The 24,030-nt window shown below is 42.1% G+C and overlaps 1 protein-coding gene and 1 pseudogene across 3 annotated transcripts in view; one reads left to right on the top strand and one right to left on the bottom strand.

The window, feature by feature from the left end:
- The window catches only part of EBF2 (early B cell factor 2), a 186,802-nt gene that overhangs the window by 11,608 nt on the left and 151,164 nt on the right, over positions 1–24,030 (top strand). The gene's annotated exons all lie outside the window — the stretch shown is intronic.
- LOC111739745 lies at positions 10,185–10,303 on the bottom strand (annotated as a pseudogene).

Here is a 24,030-nt window from a genome sequence, read left to right as displayed (position 1 = left end):
CTGTTGCTGCTGGGCTTGAAGACTTCCGATTTAGATTACAGTTTCTGGGATTATGACAAACTAGCGCATTGCGGGAGATTCCTTTCTACCACAGAGGATTGCATTCTGGGTTCTGTGTTATACTCCGAGTGGGAAGGATTCTTTGGGACAAGATGCTAATTCATTGAAATGTGACTTAGGCATCCTCAGCTGTCTGTTTTTGTGATTGGAAACAGAACTTACAAACCAACGAAGAAATATGAAATTAACTTCCAGCAATCATGTAATTTTTAAGAAATCCCATATTCCCACCCCTAATTTTTTCTCTTTCGTTAAAAAACGGAATAATTCCCTATTGCTTCTTTCTTTGGGTTTTCATGTTTCTAGCCAGGTCCTGAAATGGATTGGAGAGACCACAGTCTCCGAAGTTGTTATTCCAATATTCCAATGAATTCTCAGTTGGGAGAATGGAACCTCTGGCATTCTTCCCAGAAAGTCAGCTTGGTTTCTTTGTAGAAAGTCAGCTTGGTTTCTTTGTGGAAAGTACAGGATAGCCCTAGGAACAAGGAGGCTGGAATTCTGATTCTGTCCTAGCTTCTGACCTTGGACAAAACACTCAGCATCTCTGTTCTTCAATAGTACGATTGGTCGTGGGGGGAGTTGGAGGGTACTGCCTGCTTCTGTAGGTTTCAGGAGGCTACAAAAACAGCCACGGCAGTTTTGCAGTATTGTCTAAGATGCTTGGAAGAGGATGATGGCCAAATAGAAAATGTTTGCGGGATATGTATGATGACTTGCCATCTTAAGAGGTTCAGGAGAGACCAATTTCAGGGAGCTACATGTAATTTTTTTTTCCCTGAAAGTGCATAGAAGCTTCAAATTAAAGAGTTGTAAGAACTCTTTGAGACCAGCCATCTTCCTCTTCTGATAGATGATAAGACTGAATCCTCGTAACACGAGTTGCCCACATTTACACAAGCTTGTTGGAGCAGAGCTGGCGCTAGAAAACAGCTGTCTTTACTTCTAGGCCTGTGCTCCTTTCACTGCCACAGCTGCCTTCTCCCAGCAACCTCTGTCCTAACTGACATGAGTTGGGTGTGCTGCTTGCATTTGACATGATTACCCAACTTCCCAGGATGCCCTTGGCTCCACAGGGGGAATTCGAAGGCTGAGAGCAGCCTGGACACAGATCCAGTCCTATTCAGCAAGTCCACTGAGCTCCCTAGTCTCCGTCTAGTCTTTTTCACTAACTTTTGCTGCCCTTTCAAGAAAGTACTCTCACCTCATGATTGTTACATCTTTTCTTGTAATAAACACCCCATAAACCAGCTTTAGAAATGTTTGCAAACCCATAAATGGCAAGCTGCACTGTATATCTCGTAAGTGCACATTCAAATGACTCTGCACTTAACAGCAGTTCTCACTGTAAGAAATTACATAGAACCTGCACCCACGGATGAAGCTGAATTTGCTTGTTTTCTTCCTACATAATACAAGTGTTACATGAACAAAAGAAAGTAGTTACTTTGCATCTATGGAGGAAAAGATTTTCATATTGGAGGCTTTCATTGTTTGTGCTAGAATACCTTAAATTCTTCCAAGAAGGTGGAAACTGTATCTGGCTGCATGTTATGGAGCTTTATGTGACTGTGGCATTTATTTTTACTGTTCTATGCACAATAAAACAGCCCAGTGATGTCTCTGCATCACTTGAAATACGTGTCAGGTTTTTAGAGAACTCATTTTATTTTAAACAGATGTATTTGTTTGGCATATCATTGTAGGGCTTGTGTTTAAGATATTGTTCCCTCATCAGAATCTGGTCTTATTGTTCCTGAATGTCTTTTGGGCTTACTGAGGCTTCTTCCCTTCATTTGTGGAAGAGAAAGGGAATGAAGTCAGGTTTCCATTTATTGGAGGTGGGATGGGTGGTTTGTGTCATCAGGGGCTTGGTTGAGCTGTACATCTGGTCCCCGGGTTCAACATCTGCTGATTTGGAGATGTCAGGATCACCCAGGAGCACCAAACGGGTGCAAAGTAGTCTATTTTGGATTTCCTCTGAATAAATATAGAACTCTCTTCTTTGCCCTTGTTCCTATAATGCCAACTAATTATCTCCTCCCCCTCACACTCAGTCTAACCAGATGCAGTTAATTTACACTGTCTCTCTCTGAGTTTTCTCACACAACAGGCACGATCCACTCTGGCTCCCTGTTTATTCCCTTGAAATTGTGCATGTTCAGGGGAGGAGAGAGGAAGCTCAAGAGTGGTTTCCAAACTTTTCACCACCAAACACCCTTTTTATTTTTTCCTTGATGAACCCAGGGTTTTGCAAGATTTGCCTGCCAAACTGCAGTTAACAAGTAATTATTCAGCTGTAATTCAATTTTTATGAATCAAAGGCATGTAAAAGAATGAGAAGGAAAAATCTCATCCCAGAAATGCCCTTGATCTCATCAATGGCCAATCAGAGTTTCTGATCCTGATGAGACATGATATGTCATGTTACCGCACTGACTGGATAGACTTCTAGCTCAAACCCAAAACAACTTGACCTTTCACTTGGCCCATGTGACTACATCCCGGGCAGATATTCAGTTTCTAATAGGCTGCTTGAACTATAAAAAATAGCTTTTGCTACCTTGTGGCCCTTTAATTGAATATCATTGGATTTTACAATAGGGCGGCCCCCATAGAGACTTAGTTCTTCATTTCCTAAGACTTAGCCCCAGACTGGGAATTCTTTTTCCCCTGCTAAATTACTCCATCCTTGATCTCTCTAGAAACATAAATTTAATTTTATTTTCAGTTGTCTTTTCAGCATGCTTTTGTGAATTCTTGGGCAGCCACACCCCTCTCCCAAAAGCCCAGCCAATACACAGCCCAGCAGAACTTGCTGTGACTCCGGCAGAGCCTTCCTTCTGTGTGCAGATGTGTGTGCGTGCAGAGTGGGAGGAGGATGTATTAAGTTTTAGTGTAAAAATCCAAAGTCCTTTTCTGAAAACAAAACAAAACAAAACAAAACAAAACAGAACAGAACAAAAACAACAATGAGAATGGCTTCCTTGCTGTGGTCTTCTGCCTAAGTCTTGCCTCTAAAGACCTGTTTGTGGTAAATTAAGAAGAAAAAGGCTCACACCGATTCACGTTTTTTTTTGGTTTTAGAGGGAAGCTCTAATTCAATTGTTTTTCATGGGCCGTGCACTCTTCAAACTCTATCGTCTGAATGGAAGTTTCTTCTGAATATCTCCTGAATCTCAGGCTCAGAATAATCTGGGGTCCATGGGAAGAGGAAGTTAGGAACCGTCTCACTGATATGGGAGGAAAAAGCAGAGTCTCAACTGATCCTGACTTGCAGCCCCACGAAAAGTCAGATGGATGAGGAGGGCAAGATTTCTTTTTGAATCTTTGTTGGCTGTCTCCGCCCACGTGCCTATTGGTCAGATATTTTCTGTTGAAAGGGCGGATCCAACCTATTCCTCCCATGCTAACTGCCCCAGTCTTTTGTCTTGGGACATTGTTCTCCTATATTTCTGAGCTCTGTTCCCAGGAGGACCATTTCAAGTGCTGATGTGTTTTTATTCATTTTCTTTTTTGAAGAAGCCAAACAAACAACAAAATGACCCTCATTCAAAAGGTTTACTCAGAAATACCTGGTGTTTAGTTGCCTGTGAGGGTTTTTCCTAGAATTATCTTCCTATTTTTTTTTTAAAGGTTAATTGTGGTAAAATACACACAACATAAAATTGGCCATCTTAACCAAGTATATAGTTCAGAGATATTACGTATGTTCATATTGTTGTGCAACCATCACCAGCATCCATCTCGTTTCATCTTGCAAAACTGACACTCTGTCCCCATTAAACTCATTCCCAATCCTCCCAGCCCCCGGCAACCACCATTCTACTTTCCGTCCCTGTGAGGCTGACTACTCTAGGTATCTCATATAACTGGAATCATATAATATTTGTCCTTTTATGACTGGCTTATTTCCCTTGGCATAATATCCTCAAGTTTCTTTCATGTTGTGATGTGTCAGAATTTCCTTCCTTTTTAAGGCTGAATAATATTCTGTTGTATGGATATACTATATTTTGTTTTAACCATTCATTATTGGTGGACACTTGGGTTGCTTTGACCTTAGGCCATTGTGAATAATGCTGTTATGAACATGGATGGACAAATATCTCTTTGAGTACCTGCTTTTAATTTTGTTTGGAGTTGCTGGATCATACGGTAGTTCACGTAACTGCCATACCATTTCCATTGTGGATACACCATTTTACATACCTACCATCGGTGTAGAAATGTTCAAATTTCTCTACATCCCCACATTACTTACTATTTTCTTATTTTGGGTGCTTTTTGTTTGTTTGTTTTTGTTTTTTGATAGTTACCATCCTAATGGGCACGACTTTTTTTTTTTTAATGAAGTTTCTCCTGTCATAGTCTTGATAGGCGTCTTCACCCTGCAGTCCAGGCTTCTTGTTTACCCTTCCCCTACCATCTAGCACATCCTCCCCCTGCCTCTCTCTGCTTCACCAGCTACCTTCTTCCACATGTTTGCATCCTCTGGGCCATACTTGTCATTCCTCTCTTCAGTGTATCACTTAACTCCAGGAGGGAGAGTTATTTGTGGGATGGGAACTTTCAGAAAGTAACTGTGGGGAGTAAAGCCCTTACCGATTGCATGTATGCTGGACAGTATTGCATTAATCCTGAACACTGGAGTTTTTCTTTTTGTTAATTTATCAGGTGAACTCCATGTTCATTTATTCTTGATTCGCAGTGTGGTTCTACTTTTAACCCCCCAGTGTCTTTTAGCATAGAAGCAGTATTTGGATAATAGTTAGAGTTGAGCTCTTGGTGAGATATATGTCCACAAAACCCAGCAGATTCCTGCTGTCCTAAGCCCCTCAGGCTGGTTTTCGATCCCACTCACTCTCTTTCCCCAGAAATGCATAAGCCAGATATGCCATCAGTGACCCTTCCTCAGTGAAGAATTTTGTCTCTGAGGAGGATGGATAAGACCAATACTCAACATTGAATTGGCACTTATTGTACGCTGGGCATTGTGCTAAACAATTTGTGTTAATTAATCTTAATTAATCTTTAATGGTTGAGAATATTTTATAAAGGAAAAAACAAGTTTTAAGGAGTTAGATAATTTGGCCAAATTCACATAGCCAGTTTCAGTGGTGAAATCGGAGTGTAGTAAATGGATGGAAGTTAAGGAGAAAAAAAATTTTGGTTAATAGAAGGCAAAACTTTCCAGAATTTAGAGCTGTTGAAGAATAGGGTCTGGGAGAACTGATGGGAACGTTGGAGAGGTGATCTGTTCTTTGGGGAAGTGGTGGGCATCTTTGGCCCCTGAACTGTCATTTGACTCTGAGATTGTATAGGTCACGTTCAGCTGCGTGACATGTTCGAGTCTCCAGCACATCAGAGCCATAGCATAGTGTAGTAGAATGGGCCCTAGACTAGGATCAGAACATCTGCTTCTGGCCCCCAATCAGTCACTAAGTAGCTGTTTAACATTACAGAAGTCATGAGCTGCCTCTCTGAGCCTCAGTTTCCCTGTCCGTAAAGTGAAGTGTGTTGGATTAGTGGATGACCTTTATATTACCTTCCAGCTCTAAATTCTCTGCCTCTAGCTGAGGGCCCAGGTTTGGGTGTCAGGCATGCTAATTCATCATCCTTGCTCATCAATAATTTACGGGTCTATTAATATGTGCCTCTTCTGCTCAGACTCCCCATCTCCAGCGGAGGAGAGCCCAGCACTGTGAAGAGTCTACAAAAGCCTGGCCCCGGGCAATTTTTTTTTTTATTTAGCGAAAATTCCATTCCCTTGGGGAAGGTTTAGATTTTCTCACTAAAAACACAGATTATCTACCCAAAGTGAATGCATCATTCTTTCATGTTCTCCTTCCTTTGTTTGCTAGTAAAATCTTTGCTAGGTTCTTGGTAAGTTCAGGGAGACACAGGTAGGAGGAGGGGCTCTTCTACTTGCTAGTGTAGAAAAAAAAATGTCCCTTTGGGTTGAAGCACTTCACTGGATGACAGCCTTAGCCAAGTATTAAAAAAGAAATGCAATTTTCTTTGAGAAAATGACTCTTCTCCTCCTGATTAAAGAGGCGGTGCTGAAAAGTGAAAACGTTTGCTCTGTGGCTGGGTCAGTTTTTAAGAATTATACGTATTTCATTGACTGACCAGTCTTCTTAGACTCACAGAGCTTTTGGATTTGACACAAACTAGTTTAGGCTTCTATACAGTGGTTCATTCCCATATTTATTGATTTAATAATTTTTTCTGTTGTTCAGTTATTAAGCTAATGTTTGTGAATTCTTAGCCCTGAGAAACCATCAGGTATGGTTCCTACTCTCATGGAGTTAACAGCTTAAGTAATCACACAAAGAAATATATATTTACAAACTGTGAAAAGTGCTCTGGTAAGTGAATGGTAGATAGGTTCCAGCTTTCTAGTCCTTCTCTATGACTCCAGATAAAATCAAAATGTTTGTTCCATCAAACAGACCTTGAGTACTTCCTCTTCTCTTTCTTTGCACTCACCATTTCCACCTGGAATACCCACCCCGAACTCTCTGCCAATTCAAATATTATCCCCTTTTAAAGACCTAGTTCAGATCCTACCTACTTAAAGATATCAATTCATGTAGCCAAAATCTTTTCACTTGACACTTATCACATATGTTTGCTCTGGTCAGGATGTATGGATATTGGTGTTTTTTTTTTTTAACCTTTCTGAGCTTGCCTATCATTCACAAATATAATTCTTGGCTGTCAGACATTGTATATCACTTAAGACTTGATTCTAATATATATTAGCTATGTGGTACTGTTGAGTTGTTATATTAATACATTAATGTATGCAAAGTGCCCAACTAGTGCTTGATGGAATAGACGCTTTAAAGAATGTCATAGCAATTATTATCCTGTATCTTTCACAGTGTCTGTCTGGTGGCTTAGGTATTATAGACACTCAGTAAATGTTAGTTGATAGACTAATCTCTGACTGCCAAGCATCAAAGAGTTTGGATGACTGCGTTTATGCCAGTTCATATAGGACCTTTCCTGTAACTACTTGTATTTTGACAACTGCTCAGCATCTTACCTCCCTCCTCCAATCCCCAGGGGCAGATAAGTATCAAACAATGCCAAGAACAGATATGTAACATTGTAAGGAAGAATGAGTCCTTATTTATTTAGTACATATTGAGGGTCTATTATGTCATGGACTTTGCCAGGTGCTCTCGGGATAATAAGCTTTACTGTCAGGAGCTTATAGTTCAGATGGAAAAAAAGCTTTTGTAGAAATAACTATAATGCAATGTAGAATATAATAAGTGTCATAAAAGCGGTAGAGATAAAAACTCTGGAAGATCTGAAGTGGGAAGATGATTTTCATCCAGGTAGAGGTATGTGGTGTGACGGCTGTAACTTGGACATATGCAGTTGAGGTCAAAGGGCATTCCAGGAGGAAGAAAGTGTGTAGGAAAGGCACGTGGAAAGAATTTCCCAAATCTGCTCATAGTTTTAGAAATGCATGGATATGTGCGAAGGGGAATAGGAGAAGTTGCAAAAGTCATCTGGGTCCAGATTTTGGAAGACTTCATTTCCCCATACTAAAGTATTTGACATTATTTTGTTGGTGATGAGAAGACATCGAAGGATTCTGAGTAGTGCAGTTTCACGGTTAGGTCAGTATTTTGGAAAGAGAACTTTGCGGATGGATTGGAAAATGGAGAATGAAAGTAGGAGAACCTATTAGGAAAATGTTACAGTCGTTCATGAATGTTTTTCATTTGGTGACTCTTTTGGGAATTTGTCAGTTTACCTACCAAAGCTTGGACATCCTTTTCATCACCCTGTACCACCGGGAACTGGGAAGATGTTCACAGACTTCCAATTTTGTGACTTCCTCTAAAAACATCCCCATTTCTGGTTTAGATTTTTTCAACTTCTTCTGGATGTGCCCTCTCCCACCACCAGCAGTGGTTGGGAGTCAGGTTTTCCCTGCCAAATACCAGTCGCTGGAGGTGAAAGGCACATTTTCTCACCTCTCCATGCCCCACTTCCCCTCCTCCACTCCAAAGCTTTTGCTGATGTTGCCACTTGTCCCCATGAGTACCCGTCCTTTGTTCACTGGAAAGCTCAGATCCTTTGCAAAGAACTGCTGTTGTACCATCTGGCAATCTGTGAATTTTTTAGTAGCCTGGATGTTTGTGAGAAAGCAGAAACTCGGAGGCCAGAATCCAAACCATTTACAAGTAATTCTTTAGAAAAGAGGGAAAAAGACCCAAACCAGTTCACTTTTACTAGCATTCTTTCATTCAAAGTGCTTGTGTAGATCCCCTGGATCAATTCCCAGTGAAAATCAGAGGACTGACTGAATGTATGGGGTTATTTAGAACAGAGAGTGGTATGCTCCAACGTCCAGCTTCTTCCTTATAAAATGTGTGATGCGATTAAATAACAGATTTGCCAGGAAGTGGATGAGTCAAGAGGAGCATAAGAACAGTGCTCTGAAATTGTGCTGTGCTGGAAATGAGAAATAGATATTTGTTTCTGGGAAAGGTATCTCTTTCCAGCGTTCTCTTGATGGCTTTCTGGGGAACAAAGGACCCAGAGTTTGAGAAAGATTGATAAGACTACGTGTTCACCCAGAGAGAGCCTTCTAGAACTTCCAGTTATTTTCTTTTTCTATTTGAACAAATGGGGCTGGAAAAGTTCTTCCGGGCCTATTTTTGACCCGGCCAAGAGGCTAACAGGCCAAATGACTGGGATATAGGACATATATCCCAAGGAAACGAGAGAGAAGTTATCCAGAGATGATTTGCAGATTTAGATTTCTACCCACCAGAACTTGACTATATTATTTGTTGATCGAAACCTTGTAAGAATTGTCCTTTGTTGCTCTGCTCTTCTAACTGACCTAGAGTCGCAATTGGAGGGAGCATTTGATTAGAAAGAAAAAAGTTGTTGAGTGACAAAGAGGCTCAAAGCATGTCAGGCAGGCTAGACCTAAATCTACAAGAAGTCAGCATTTCATCAGTCTGGACTGAGTAATCAATTAAATGATTGTCCTCCAGGAAGATTTGGTTCTAAACTCAGTTTCCAGTGAAGTTAAACTTTCCCAGCCCCCTCAAGACCACCAAGGAGCCAGACCTGGGGACACGCGCTGCAACTGCTCCCACGTAACAGGAGCTTCTGAGAAGGCAGTAAGGGAGAAATTCCTCATCCCACTGAAAGGATGGTAGGAGTGGAAGAATTTGCAGGATGCAACCCCTGGATTCAGGCCAGCCCCTCTGAGGTTAACGCTTCCATATTTTATGGCTCATAAGACACCAGGACTTTTAAAAAAGAGAACTCAGAAAGTGGCTGTAGGTTCAGGGTCACTGTACCTCAAATGCTGTTACTTACACGTAGCCCCTCCAATAAAGCCCCGAGGTAGATTCTCTGGAGACAAAGGGTGAGGTTTTTATTTGTTTGTTTTGGGTTCAGTTTTGCACAATTGCGTAGGATGTTTTCCTGATTATTTTAAAGCTATACACATGACTAATTTTTGCTATGTAGTGGGGCTGTCGACCCACATTTCAGATAAGAAAACCCAGTGAAGAGCAGCTACTTCAGGGCCCATGTAGCAAGCAGGTCAAAGACTCAACTGGGGTTGGACCAGATCTCTAGCTCCCAGGACACAACTGAGATGGTCTATGCAAGGCGAGGGACGGGAGCAACGATGGCATTCACATCAAATGTGTCGTTGCTGAACCGCAAAGCTTCTGACTGGACTGAAGCTCTGGAGAATTCCTCATCTTCCAAGCACCGTGCCATGGGTCACGCTGATGGCATTTTACTTCACTATAAGCAATACTTTTGTATGTAGCCGGTTTCTTCTGTGCAAAAGGCTTTTCCTTACTTCAGAAGTACGGTTGTGCATATGACACGTGAGTCGAGTCCTTGAAGTGGCTATTCTTCCTGTAGTGTGATAATGACTGCAGTAAAATCTGGCTTCAGATCTGGGTTTCACTACTCCTCTGCCATGCATGTATTCACCCATTCATTCATTCCCTCCATCCCATTGATTCTAGAGTTGTTGGATTTAGCAAATAAAAATATAGGACGCCCAGTTAAATTCATTCATTCATTCATTCATTCATTCATTCATTTATTTATTTATCTTTTTATACCTACAGCACCCGGTCTTCCTAGGTGGTCTCCCATCCAAGTACTAACCGGGCCCAACCCTGCTTAGCTTCCGAGATCAGACGAGATAGGGCACGTTCAGGATGGCATGGCCATAGCCAGGATGCCCAGTTAAATTTAAATATCAGATAAACAGGAATGATTTTTTTTTCTTTTTAGTATAAGTATGTTCCACTTAAATTTGAATTTCAGATGGACAACAAATACTTCTTCAGTATAAGCCTTTCTCATGCAATGTTTGGGTTATGCTGATATTGAAATATTGTCTGAAATTCAAAATTAATGGGGTATTTTATCTGGCAACACTACCTGAATCCCCATTTTTTATCTGAAGAATATAGAGAAGTAAGGGTTGCCTCACAGCCCTGGGAGAGGGAGAGAGATGAAGTGTGAAAGGCCCTGAGCCATGACTGGCCCCAGAGCCAATTAGCACGTGCTCGTTTCCTCTCTTTTAGTGTTTTTTCCTACCTTCATGTGGTAGAAGCCATCGTCTTCTGGTCTATGTGGAAGTTGGTTCACACTTAGGAGACTCAGCCGGGAGGCTGCTGGGTGAGCAGAAAGCCTTACGGGAAGCGCCAGCATTCTTTTGCCCCCTTGTCGTCGCCAGTTCATTCGCCCAGACCCCCCTCCTCAGCGTTCTGTCTCTCCTCTCTTCTTTTGTCACCTCTCAGTGCCTTGGTCTCATGCTCTGTCTAGACCCTGTTTTATGGACTTGTCGCCTCCCCTGCATTGCTTTTGCTTAGTGTCCACTGTCCATCTCCTGTTCACTTTCATTCTGACTTCCCCGAAAGCCTTTGTTCGGTGTTCCTGAAGTCTCCTTCTTCAGCGCTTCCAACATGTGGGATTGTTTAGGCGAGTGATAAATTGCATGGAGTTAGAGGTAAGGGGAAGCTCCCTCTGCCTGCTTGGTCTCGGCTGACGTTTGAACAAGAGCCAGACTTCGCTTCGATTTAACGCTATCAGTCCCCTCGATGCTTGCCCAGTCCATGTGGAGTGGCTAACGCATTTTATCATCCAGCTGTTGAGTCACGAGATGAAAGATAACCACATTAAGACATATATCTTGGTAATTTAGTGAACTTAAAAAAAAAAAGCCTAACTTCGAAAGTTTGGTGCCATGTTCAGTCAACCAATGTAGAAAAAGAGATGGCAGATTTTAAAATTCTCTGATTCCCTCGCTTCCTTCGCACCCTAACCTTGTCTTGTCTCCCTCTTTTTCCTTTGTTCGACTTTCTCGCCTTTGGTTTTAGGGTCCCTTGCTTTCTCCCCCCTTGCCTTGCTTTTCTAGTAGGGTGTCTACCTTGATTCCAATGCAAGCAGTCAGAAACATTCCATGAGCAACTTGAACCCTCATGCCTTTCTGCTCACTCCTCCCTTTCTTCTTTTCCCTCCCTGGTGGACATCGATTATGCTGGTTTCACTGTAGGTGTTCCGTTTATAACTCCAGGTTGGCGTTTCTCCCTTCGAGTGGAGTCCATTGAGCTTGTAAATTGTATTGGATCAGTGAGCCCATAATGAGACCTCCAAACCCAAACACTGGATGTCTGCTGGGATTTCATTGTTCATAAAGCTTCTTCCCTGGGGAGGGATAGAGTCATTAGGCGTGCACTGTGTTTAATATTTGGTCATGACGGGAAGCAATAATTTTCTATTTTTATGGTGGCTTCGGAGTTTTTAAAGCAATTGTCTGATTCCCATCACTGAGACTGGAAGCAAATTAACCAGACACTGAGGTAAGCCTGTGTCTGGTTTTGGTTGGGACGTATCTTGTTTAGCATTTTTCTCCACCCTATGCCTGACCTCTGCCGCCCTGACGGCCGGCACCTGCTTACACATTTTGGAGCTTCCTGAACTTTTCCTGTTGGGCAATATGTTCTTTTTCTAAGGAGGAGGTCCTTTAAAACATTCTCATCTTTAAATGAAAAATGTGCTTAAAGATTTTCAAAATCGGCCCCGCCCTGAAAATGGATGCGTTCCTTTCCTTAGCAACTGGTCAGGCAAGCGGTTTTGGGTCTGATATATATTCTGAAGATTTCCCGTCTAATTCAGCACAATGGGAGCCCCAAGTCAAGGTATAAGGTCTCCTTGCTTCACGGGGAGAGAGGGGCTTTAGCTTAGAAACTTCTGGAAGAGGCCCAGGGTCTGCTGTAAACCTAAGTACCTGGAGGCAGAGCAGAAAGAGCAGTTCAGGGAGTCTGTACAATTTCTATCAGTTGTGCTGGGCCAACCTGACCAGCGATGCTGGAATGGTGGGTGTGAATTTCCAAGGATGTGGCTCAGCTGCTCCCACTCACATCTGTAAGGGGCCATAGCTAGTGGACTGCTCATAGGTCTGGGGCCGGTTGTCCAGTGACTGTGGATATTAGTCTACTCTGAAAGCAGGATTTGTAGTTCCATGGAACTGGGGTTCTGTGACATAACTCTGAGGACAAGAAGGGAAGAGCAGAAAGCCCCTATTTTGAGACCTATTTCATCTGTAGGATATCTTAGTCTTTTCAGCATTTTTTCCCCTAGTAAGAAACTAAACGTGAGGCTTCAGTGACGTTCTTCTTTGGAAATTTACAGTCTATCATTTTTTGAGTTTTACAGAGTTTAGTGGGAACCAGCTGGGCAAAATGTGTCAGAAAAAATTGTCATGCTGGATCTGACCTGCAAAGCTGTGGAAGTGACTCTCAGCTGTGAGTCAGATGTGACGACCTTCAGAAATACTTCCTGAAAGCTCCCTGGCTTCTGAAGCCTCAGCTTGTTGCAGGGAAGAAAGTTCCAGGAAAGGCCAGGAAACTTTGCCCTGAAGGCAGAGAGCCTGACCCAGGGGGTGAAGGAAAGGATCTCCTTTCCAAACTGAAAATCATGCACTCTTATCTTCTGAAATATCATGCCTGCAAAGGGGAGGGATGCCTAATACCTTCCCAGGGGTTTGCAGTTCCTACCCTCCCGTTTTTTCCACCATGGACCCCCTTGGCAGTCCAGGGAATCCTATGGATCTATAATACCGCCGGGGCTTATTGTCGCTGGGGCTCGTTGTCTATATTTAAAATGGGATGAAATGCTAAATTTCTGTTGGGGGCAGCGAAAATAAAGATCTGATGTTTACTCATTCAAGTTCATGAACCTCTTCAATCTCCAAACACATGGGAAGTATCACCGGCACGTGGTGCCGTTTCTTTTCTCTATCCCGTCGCCACCCCTTTGTTCTCTTTCTTGCCTCTTTACTTTCACCCTGTTCTTGTTCTCTTGTTCTTTTCTCCTTTTCTCTTTTTCCTTTCCTTTCCTTTTAAGTCTGTCTTTTTTTTCTGTGCCTGCTTCCCCTCGATGCCTGTCTTCTCCTCCCTAAGTTACAGAGGACTCGTGCTGGAGCTGACTGCCAGCCTATTTGTCGGTAACTTTGTCTTAGCCGTTCTGTTGCTCTCAATGGCTCATTTGTTTGCTCCTGTAAAGGAAAAAAAAAAAAAAAACTTTTCCAACCTACGAGTTCGTTGTCTCCCTAGGGATCCTTGTTTGAATCTTTGCTGTAAGATTTTTTTTTTTTTCCTATGAAGTACCAAAGAAATAATTGCCTTATCGTTAACAAACAGAACCTGGCTCTTATCACCCCATACCCCAGAGCCTTGGTGCAAAAGTTGGGCCGTGCCAAGTGCATGCATTAACCTGATACGCGAAACCCCTTTTCAAAGCTGGTCCTTGGAGGACGCTCATTGAGGGCGTTTTTGTCGAGAGGTGGCACAGTGAAAGCACTTCTTACAGCAGTGGGTGCCAAAAGAGATTGGCTGGCGTTTACACCCCTGTTACAACAAAAAAGAGTGTATTTTTTCTGGGAGAAACATTTTCAGATTGTTCTAATTGTCACTGGCAACGAGCAATACTTGGAACTTGAGTCTTGCAGTGGCCTTGCTGGAGTTTTAAAGCATCCCTTGGCACAGGAGACTTCTTGGTTCTGTGGATTAGCTGTGCCCTGGAAAAGCAGAGCGATCATAAAAAACACCGGGCCTGGCTGCTCACTTTGCCCTGTGAAAGGCTGTGACATGACCTGGAACCTGGGCTGCACTGTCAGTGTGGATTAGCTTCGACCTGTTTGGGCTCTATTTTATAAAAAGCAGAGATCTTCCTTTGGAACCTGGATAGATTGCGATATTTTCTCCTCACTGAAATCGATGGTATCATGTCAGAAAAGCTGAATGTGAGGCCGGCCTCTTTCTATTCCAACCTAATATTGGAGCAACATAACTTCTATGTCTTTTGGATCCTTCCACAAGGCAGAGGCACAAGGGACCTGGAGAAAGGCTCGTTTCGGGGTCAACTTGAATTGCCATCCTTTAAAAAAAGTTTTCCCCATTGTCTCTTCTTTGTTAAAATAAAATAAATAAGATAACCCCACAGCAACACACAAAAAAGATATACGATGTTGCATTGACATCAGATACTGACAGCGTCTCAAAAGATCCTCGGGGAAGGTTTTGTTTGGGATGGGAGAAATCTTTCTCTTAAGCGTTTCCCAGCATTCTTTCAAGACATCTGGTTCTCTCATTTTCCCTCTGACTTCTGTGCTTTTTTTAAAAAATAACTTCACTACTGTCATTATTTTTATTATTTTTAACTATTTAACTAAATGTGCTGAATGGTGATCCCACCTGACATCTTGTCTAAAACTCGTTTGACCTTCAGAAGTGATGACCTTAACCAATTTTTACTGGCGAGTGTCTTGACTTTATTACTCAGGAGACAGTTTATTTTTGTTCCTTAAAGAGAGAGTGAACAAGAGAGAGTGAGCTTTTCTTAAGATCAAAGAAAAAGAAAGAGCGAGGAGTTTATACTCACCCATCTCTAGGCTGGAGCAAAATTTTTCTCTTTCCTATCCTGTTTTATTATTATTCTCAGTGTCCTTATAAAAGCATAAATAAACAAGGTGAAATCTCACCCATGCCTCCTGTAGCCACACTTCCCTCTTAAAGCATTTGGGAGCTTCTGTTTGCACTTTGAAATTGGGTTGCTGAGTTGAAGCATTGTATAATGTAACCATCATATTATTTATTATTTTTTGCCCAATTTAAATAGAGGCCAAATCGATTAAATACAAAGAAAAAAAATGGAAGGAAGCAAACTGGGTTTGTCAGTTCTCCACTCTAATTTTAGTAGACATCGGTCTGAGTTAAAAGAATTACGTCCCCTGCTGCTGCTAGTCTATATCACCAAACCCAAATATAAGCAGGCAGCATGGTGCACAGTTGGCAGACACAGGGGAAAGAGGCCCCCAAGTGGAATGAGCACAGTAAATGAATTGCTTTTCTACCTGGGGGCAGGGCGGAGTGAGAAATACCAGGAGAACAGGGCAGGACTTCACTGCCTCGTCCTTGCGCTGAAGAGCCATTTAGGTTTCTGGCATCATAAATCTCAAAGAGCTGCAAATTATTGGGAGAAAAGAACATTTAAGCTGCAGCATCCTACCTGGAAATGGAATAATTCCCTTCGAGGTTGCTCGTATATTGGGAAAAATATTAAGACCTTGACATGGAGCATTTTTTCTGGGTCGGGGGGTCTAGTGGGGCTGAAGAAAAAGGCTTCTTTAGGTGGTGGGAGTACGGAAGGCGTCGTGGTATTGGGAAGGGATCATATTAAGTCAGAGCTCAGGAGCTGCTTCCTACTGTCACCCAGCATCCACCTATAGCTGCTGCCCTCAGGGCTCTTTTCTCTTTAAGGACTTGGCATGAAGGGCCGTTGGTCCAGTCTTTGCCACATGTCAGGAAATTTAATGACGATTGGACAAGAGTTTGTGCAAGTCACCAGGAGTTTGTGGAAAAGCATTCTTCATTGATACATGGGGCTAAGGTGAAAATCACCCTTATAGGTGTCACTCAAAGTTTGAATTGCTAGAGTATCAGTAAATACCATTTGCAAGAAGAATGACTGGCTTATAGCAATTGGAACTTCTGCTGTATTCTTTTTGTCATGCCATCCCACCTCAATGCTACAGCTCTCACACTGCCTCAGCTTATGGAAGGCAAACAATGAAATCGAAATGCCATTGATTCAATTATTTAATAAGCATTTGGTCAACTCACAAATGTGTAATGACCACCTAGAGCACTCATCACTGGTATACTGATGTGGGAGGACAGGACTTCTGGTTCAAGGTAGAAGGGGATACAGACTTATGGCTGGGGAAAGGGGAGCATTTATGCATTCTTGGTTCTATCTAGGCTTATCCCTGTATCTAAGAACTCTTAAAACACATTGCGTATCTCTGGGGCTCAAACTAAGCCATCACTTCTAGAAGTCATGTTGATATTGTCTTCTCTTCTGTGGTCACCATTATTTTGGTCCACCCATCACAAAACAGAGGTCACAGCACATGACCTTTTCCTGTTGGAATGGACCACTGCAGAAGTCACATGGCCAAGTTTGTATTGGGGGTCCACATTTGTTTCTTCCACTCTTTTAATCAGAATGCTCATTTAATTCTATTCCAGCACCTGTTCAGCAATTAACACCCTACGATTTGCATCTTACTCTGACATTTGCTATCTTTCCAATTAGTTTTTATATCAGTATAATTAGGTAGGGTTATTACAGTGCATCAAGCAGGGTCATGGTTATTCCCAAGCCTTTAAGCACTTTCCCAGATTTGTTTAGGGAAGCCACTAAGGGCAAATGGTTGATTAGGATCACTGTTTTTCTTCTTCATTCAGATCAGGAGAAAACTGTTTCCCCATGTGGCTCATGAAAGATCAGGGAAATATGTCAACCTCTAAGAATTAGTATTATGTAGTTCATGACTTTTGGTCGAATTTACAGAGGATTATGACTAAGGTTTATAAGGTGGGTGTACCACAGGCGTTTTCTGCGAGGGGCCAAGGCAGGATCTTCAGTTTACTCGCTTTGGGTTCTCGGTGGCGGGGACAAAGGGAAAACGTTAAGGGAAATTGAAACCTTCCAAGTCAACTTTTTCGTATGTGTGTATGTGTGAGAGAGAGAGAAAGGAGAAGGGGAAGTGTTTTCTTCCTAATGACACAAGGGGATAGAGAAAAGGCAATTTCAAAATTCAGCCAGTATCTATTCTTAAGCTTAAACTTGGTTTTATAATTTTCCCACACGTTGGGAGCATGTGATGAAAGAAAAACCAAATCTCTACCAAGAAAAAAAAAAGGTATATTCAGAAGGCAGAGGCTTTGCTGGATCCATTAGTGTATCTCTTATATCCTGGATACTTGGAACGATGCCTAGACGCTATCTATAGGTGATCCATAATACGAGCTGGAGGGAATTATTGCCTGTGTTTAAATGAAATATCCAGAATAGGAACTAATCTTTGATAAATTAAGATCGAAAGTATATGCCATCAATAATGTATTATCATATTGTATGTTATATTATAATGTCCATATAGCATTTCTTCATATATGGCTAGATCAAATTCATAGAGTATTCTCATAAATGCATATAAATAGGTCATACATAAATGTTTAGGTCTAATTTCATTATACCCAAAACTAAAGTTCTAGAATTTGGAGAGTTGATAATAGTTGGAAACAAATGAGGGCTTTGAAGTCTTCTGGAAGAGTTTAGATTTTGGTGGGCCTAGAATTGTTTATAATGGTATCAGACTTCCCTGCTGAATTGGTAGGATGACAGAACAATATCCGGATGCTGCATCTGATACAGTTGTTGGAGAAACAATACCATGATTGATGGGGGATGTAATAATGCCAGATTCCTCTGGGAGAGAATTTTACACGGTCTGATTTCATATCGACAAGGTTTTCTTTTACCTGTGATACAAAATTGCATGGAGTCATCTTGTTGTGGCTTGCCTTGATTTTTTAATAGTGAGGAGAGATGTGATTTTAGGTAGCGTGTATCAGAAAACCAGGGAATCTGAACTGCTATAACTGGAGCACATCTATTTACAATTTGGAGGTGTCTTAAATTACAAATCCCAACTACTGAATTCGGATCTCTGAACGTTTCTGCCTCAAGAGAGAAAGGAAAGCAAGTAGGATGGGGGGCAAGGGCGGCGGGAAAACAGACTATTAGAGCAGGAGAAAGAGTCATGTGATGTCATAGATTCCACTTCTATACCATATCGATGTTTCTTCCTCAAAATCTTGACATAGGGTAGACGCTCAGCAAATATTACTTAAGTCAGCAGGAACCAAATGGTGCGAGTTCAGTGGGAAAAAATACAGAAAAGAGTGTGGGAAAGTACAATGTGGTCTCTGGGAGAAAAATGGGGAGAAATACAGCAGTTTTACCATTGGCTGTGATTGGAATGATAAAAACTAATGGAGAAATCGTTGTCATCAGTTAATTCACATCTCCTTTTTAATTGAGAGTGGATGTCTCCCTGTGAAGTATTTGCTCAGATGTCCTCTGGGTCTTTGCTTAAATGTCATCTCAGCGAAGCACCTCCTTCCCTGTCTCACAGTTCCTAACTCCCTTCCCTATTTGATTTTTCTCATTATGCTTTTCACCAATTCACGTGTTATATATCTTACTCATTTATTTGCTGATTGTCCATATTGCCCTCCCGCTATAGGAGGGCAGAGATTTTTGTCTTTCTGTTTGATGATTTATCTCCAACATCTAGAAACATGCCTAAAACATAGTGGATATCAATGAATTTAGCTTGAGAATGACTAGTGGAAGACCTACATCAGGGAAGACTTTGTTTAACGTTTCACAGAGAAGGACAGAGGGTGCTCTGAGTGTATATACTGCCCGCTGGGCAAGGAGAAGGGGACATTTTCTTTTACCTGGATGCCCTACTAGTAGAAGCTGTTTGAAATCTGGCAAATACCACCGATAGGGAAATGTCTCAAAGGCAGAACATTTATGTGTAAGTCCAGATTAAAAGCTGTAACTCTGCCCCTTAGTGGAAGAGGTAAGAGACTTATCTGCCCATCTCGGTTCACACTTCATCTTTGTCTTAATAAATTTCACCTTGGAAATACAAACACGCTTATAGAAATGAAAGGGCCTGTTACATATACTAGGTACCCACTGTAGGAAGAGAGCGAGAGTGAGGATGAGAGCTAGAGAGACAAGCTTGGTATGCATCAGGAATTATGTAGATGATTTTCAATTTGGGGTTAAGACGAATTTCTTTGTCTATATCGAGTTAGTTATTTTCGATGCCATTTCTCTGTATAGTATTTCTCCAAACCACTATTTTCATATAAATGCAAATATACTTTTCCTAATGTTCCCTATGCTAGTAAGTATGATCTGAACTTTACATACACGTTTTATACATACAGGTAAACAGAAGCGGCCTTCCATAGAAAGTTCCTCCAACACATCTTACCTGTGGCTTCTTTTCTTCCTTCCCCCTGTACCCTCATCCTACACCTTTTCACTTGAAGGACAAAAATAAAATGTCATTCCTTTAACCAGAATCTGTGACACGAGGAAAATGATATGCTTGCAAAGAAGTGGGAGAAGTAGAAAAATAAACAAGGCATAATCTTCTCTTTTCTGTCTTGGGATAGGAGCAGATGAATTTGCCTTTCGTAAAGTGATGAGATTTCTCTCCTGGCTTCAGTTTCTGAGGCTTCCGTTCTTTCAAGGCTCCCTTTGTAAAGTCACCACAGGGAGGTGGGAAAAAGATTAACCGATCTAGAGGAGGAGTTACAGGAGGGGATGCTGGCCTGGGCATCCGTTTCTTACTGATTTTTTACCCTTTTTGGCTGTGCAAGTGTCCCAGAAATCTGATAACACATTTTTTTTTTTAAGTCCAAATAAATGTTATTCTTCCCTAAGACTAGGATGGCGAACCACCCCTGGGAGGGTGCCACAGAGAGTAGCGACAAATATGGACTCCATTCTGTCAAGATGCATTTCAGTGCTGGGCAGGGTCCTTTCAGTACTCAGTGCCATCCCACGTTTGCCTCTGTGTCAGCTGATTAAAGGTCTTCTGGGAAGCAGACTGCTGTTTGAGCTGACGTGTCTCTGCCTTCGGCACCGTGCACGGTCACAGCAGCAGACTCAGGGAGTATCTGGTGATTATTACTGATTGATTGGCAAACTTTAAGAGTTGAGGTGGGGAGAAAGAGAAGTGACCTGAAGAGAGATGTTTATCGGAAATACAACAGATGAAGACAGCGTTTAGAGCCATTCAAAACGGAGTGTAAAACGAGGGAACCAGGGCCTTGTTCCCTGTGTGGAAAATATAAAAGGAAAATGTTTCATCTGCTTTTCCTCCTCTTTCGTCCCCTGCTTTTCTTTTTTTCTCCTCTTTTTACCAGAACAAGCTGGTTGTTTCACAAACACAACCTAAAAACAAGAAACCAGAGCTTGTGTGAGCGAGAGAGAGATTAGCAAAATAATCAATATAAGCAATATTACCGACTGTATGTAATTTCTTTGCGAAACACCCCCAGCGACCAGGGTGCAATATCAATTGCTTTGGTAAATGTAGTTTGCCTCTATCCCTAAACAGCTCGGCTATCAACTGTTGAGTACTTGTTCAGAGTGCGCAGCAGTGGGGAGAGAATTAGCCACTTTTGCACAAATCTGAAGGTGAAGGCTACCTACCTCAGAGACATGTGCACATGTGTATTTATGTATATTTATATATACACCCACATATGCACATGTGTGTGCGCACATAAATACATATATACACACCTATGTACGCATAAAACAAAGTTAATGCGCTTATGTTATATAGGGAATCTTGTGTTATGGATTCGCTTAGTGTGGGCAAGTAAACGCCTACACATCAGTGCCTACTTTAGTCTACACCTTTTGGGCTCTACACTCGCGGAAGGCGCCCTGACGAGGGACAGCAAGATCCACCCTCTGGGTCTGCCTGCTCGGCAGGCCTCAGGGAATATTCTCGGCAGCACGCTGTGCCCTCAGATCCAGGGAAGGCATTCCAAGATGTCATAAATAAATAAATAACATTTGCCGTTGTTTATAAATCAATTAATTTGGAAGTTGCAAGGTCACGCACAATATTTAGCGTTTTCCGAGGCAGCTCTGACGCTGCGGCGGGCAGCGGAGAAGCAGCTGTCAGGATAGTGCTCCCGCGCGGTGCTCAGCTGCGCGGGCGCCCGCGTTCTCTGCCGGGGGACGGGTGACCGCTTGATTAGTCGCTACTGGGTTTTGTTCAAGGGAGAGCTCTGCATGGTTGCATTTTAACACCTTCTCCGCTAAGCAGGAGGCCAGCACAGGGTGCTAAATTCCTGTCTGTGGCTGTCTGTGAAATAAATCTGTGTGTTGTGCCGTTCCAAGCTGTCAGCAGTGGTTCGCCCTGATGGGCCCCTGGAAGGGGTTTCCTTTCGGTCTGTGGAACAGTCGGCAGCCACTAGGGAGCTGTCTTTAGCTCAGATTTCAGAGTTAGCTCATTAGACCAATAACAGCAGACACTCTCTTAAACATATTCACAAAGTTATATTATGAGAAGGGAAAAAAAAAAAAAAAATCACCCAGGGCCAGAGAATGCTCATATTGGGTTTCCCCTGCCTCCTTCTGTACCAGCCGAGATGGGGGGCAGGAGGGCTCCATGACCTCAGGGCCCCTGTCCTTTCAGGTCCCCCCTACTTTCCTTTCTGATGTGCGGCCTATCTTCGTGACGAGTTTATTTATAAAAGCAGAGTTTTCTTCCCTTCCTGGCTAGGCAGTATCTCTCATCCGTCCTGTCGGTTCCTTCTTCACAGGATCTCAGCCAAGAGTATCTGCAGCAGAGGGCGTCCAGTGAAATGATTATTCCATGTTCTGGCTTCTCTCGCTGGTTCTTTCAATGCATGTTTTCCCTCTTGGCGCGGGGCTGTCGGCAATCTCCTCAGATATTTATGTGAGATTCATGAAATGAAGCCAGTGACTAAATTTCTGAGTGGGGTGTTTCCCTGGAAAACAGTTTTGGCCCCTATCCTCTCCTTGACTTGTTCAACTCTTTTACTTTAAACCTTCCAGAATTTCTATACCTCTCTGCCCCACCTGTTGTTGGCACACGCTTGCTGGACTCTGCTAGATACCACATACCACATGGATGCCGTTTGCAAAGAACCTCGGAAACCTTTAATTTGAGGGCAGTATTTCTTAGAGAGTCACAGCTGGAAGACACAAAATCAAGTCAACACCCAGTTACCAGGGTTTTGCCATGTTTGTGTTTCAGCAAATGATCTCTACCTCGAAGGTGGTTATTTCTGTATTAAATGCTTTAAAATAATTTTAAAAAATCGAATTCTTTTTTGGATGATGGATACTAAACCCATGCTTGCTTTACGATTCTCGCAGTTATTTATCATTATGATGTGTGATCTGATCCGTGTCTGGTAATGCTAGTTTTACGGTTACACGTAGATGTGCCTGAAGAACTCCCTGGTGTGCACTTGTGTGGAACACGCTGAATGTGTTCAGCCTTGGCTTTAGCACAAAGGTGATTCTCTTCTTCCTGAAAAAAAATTTTAAAAATTTGAGCAAAGTGTGTTTAGCCGTTGTCGAATAACTCAAAGCAAGAACAAAACAACTTTTTTTCTTCTTTTATGACAAATTCAAACTCCCAGTACATGTGCTGTTTTTTTTTTTTTTTTGGTGGTTTCCCCACCCTTTTCACTCATGGATAACTTAAAAATGGCTCAATTTGAAATTTTCCATGTGTCTAGGAAAGCTCCTGAGATTTCTGAGGATATGTGGGCAGGAAACCCTTCAGAATATATAAGCAATCCAAAATTTGTTTTCAGTTTGTGAATTAGCTGTATAAAATAGCACAAACTCTCTGGCTTTACAAATGCGTACAATTTCATCCACACATAGTGTGTTGTTGTTTTTATTTTTGTTTTAGTGTTTGTTTTTTTTGGAGCGGTTGATAAACAGGGCCAACAGTAGTTTGTTTATTCTGGAGATGCACAGTTAACTATGCATTTCTATGTAGAGTAACTTTTTTTTTTCATTCTGTTTAGTTTCTAAGGGAACAAATGCATGGGTCATGAAAAACAAAGATGATAAAATGCTGCTCGTTTGATATTGATAATTAGTATTTCAGGCAAAAGGGAAAATATGTGAAGCCATAATTCTTATCCTAACTGCCCTTACTGCACTTTTCAGCAGAGGGTTGTCCCTACTAATTACAGTCATCTCAGTGAGTTTTTGGTGGTTGACTGAGTGGGTCGATGTGCTGAGTATCTCAGCCCCACTCCAGTCTGTCTCTGAGGCACAGGCAGGCTGACTTTTGCTCTTGAACAGTAGCAGAAACACCAATTTAATGGGTATGGAACATGACCTCTCCAGGTCCTTCTCAACAGAGGCTTCTTGTGGTGATAAAGGCAGAACGTGTTTTGCAGTATTATTGGCCAAATGCAGACTAGGAAGGGTGTGAAGGGAACCTCAGTGAAAGGAGAAAATGTGTGACTACAGCCATTAGGGACATTGTGATTTTCCATGTACTTCCCGAGGACTGAGCATTAAAAAGGCTTCTCTGCCCCTTGTCATGTGCTGTAAATACTGCTTTGTAAAAACAGAGCCACACCCGTGTGTCACTTAAGTCCATCTTGTATGTAATTTGTGAAAACTAATATTGACCTCGAAGATCTCCCAGGCCCTGCTGGTCATGATGATTGCATTGGAATTGGGGACACAGTCTCCCAAGTGGATTCAAATATTAGCCGCTGCGAACAGCCCGAATGTAGGACATTTAAAACTATTTCACTTGGAAACTATGCAGCGATATCTTATTTTATTTTTATTTTTATTTTTTTTTCAGGGAAAAGTGCTGAGATAGCTTGGTAAAATTATTTTTTAGGGAAACCTGTGTGTCACGCTTTTCATGTTATACCAGGCTGGGCTTGGTGGGATTGGAAGCTGCTTTCTCTGTAGAGAAAGAGGGAGAGA

The sequence above is a fragment of the Pteropus vampyrus genome, unplaced genomic scaffold (genome assembly GCF_000151845.1).
Source record: "Pteropus vampyrus isolate Shadow unplaced genomic scaffold, Pvam_2.0 Scaffold53, whole genome shotgun sequence".
Taxonomy (NCBI): Eukaryota; Metazoa; Chordata; class Mammalia; order Chiroptera; family Pteropodidae; genus Pteropus; species Pteropus vampyrus.
This window is presented reverse-complemented; position numbering and strand designations above follow the sequence as displayed.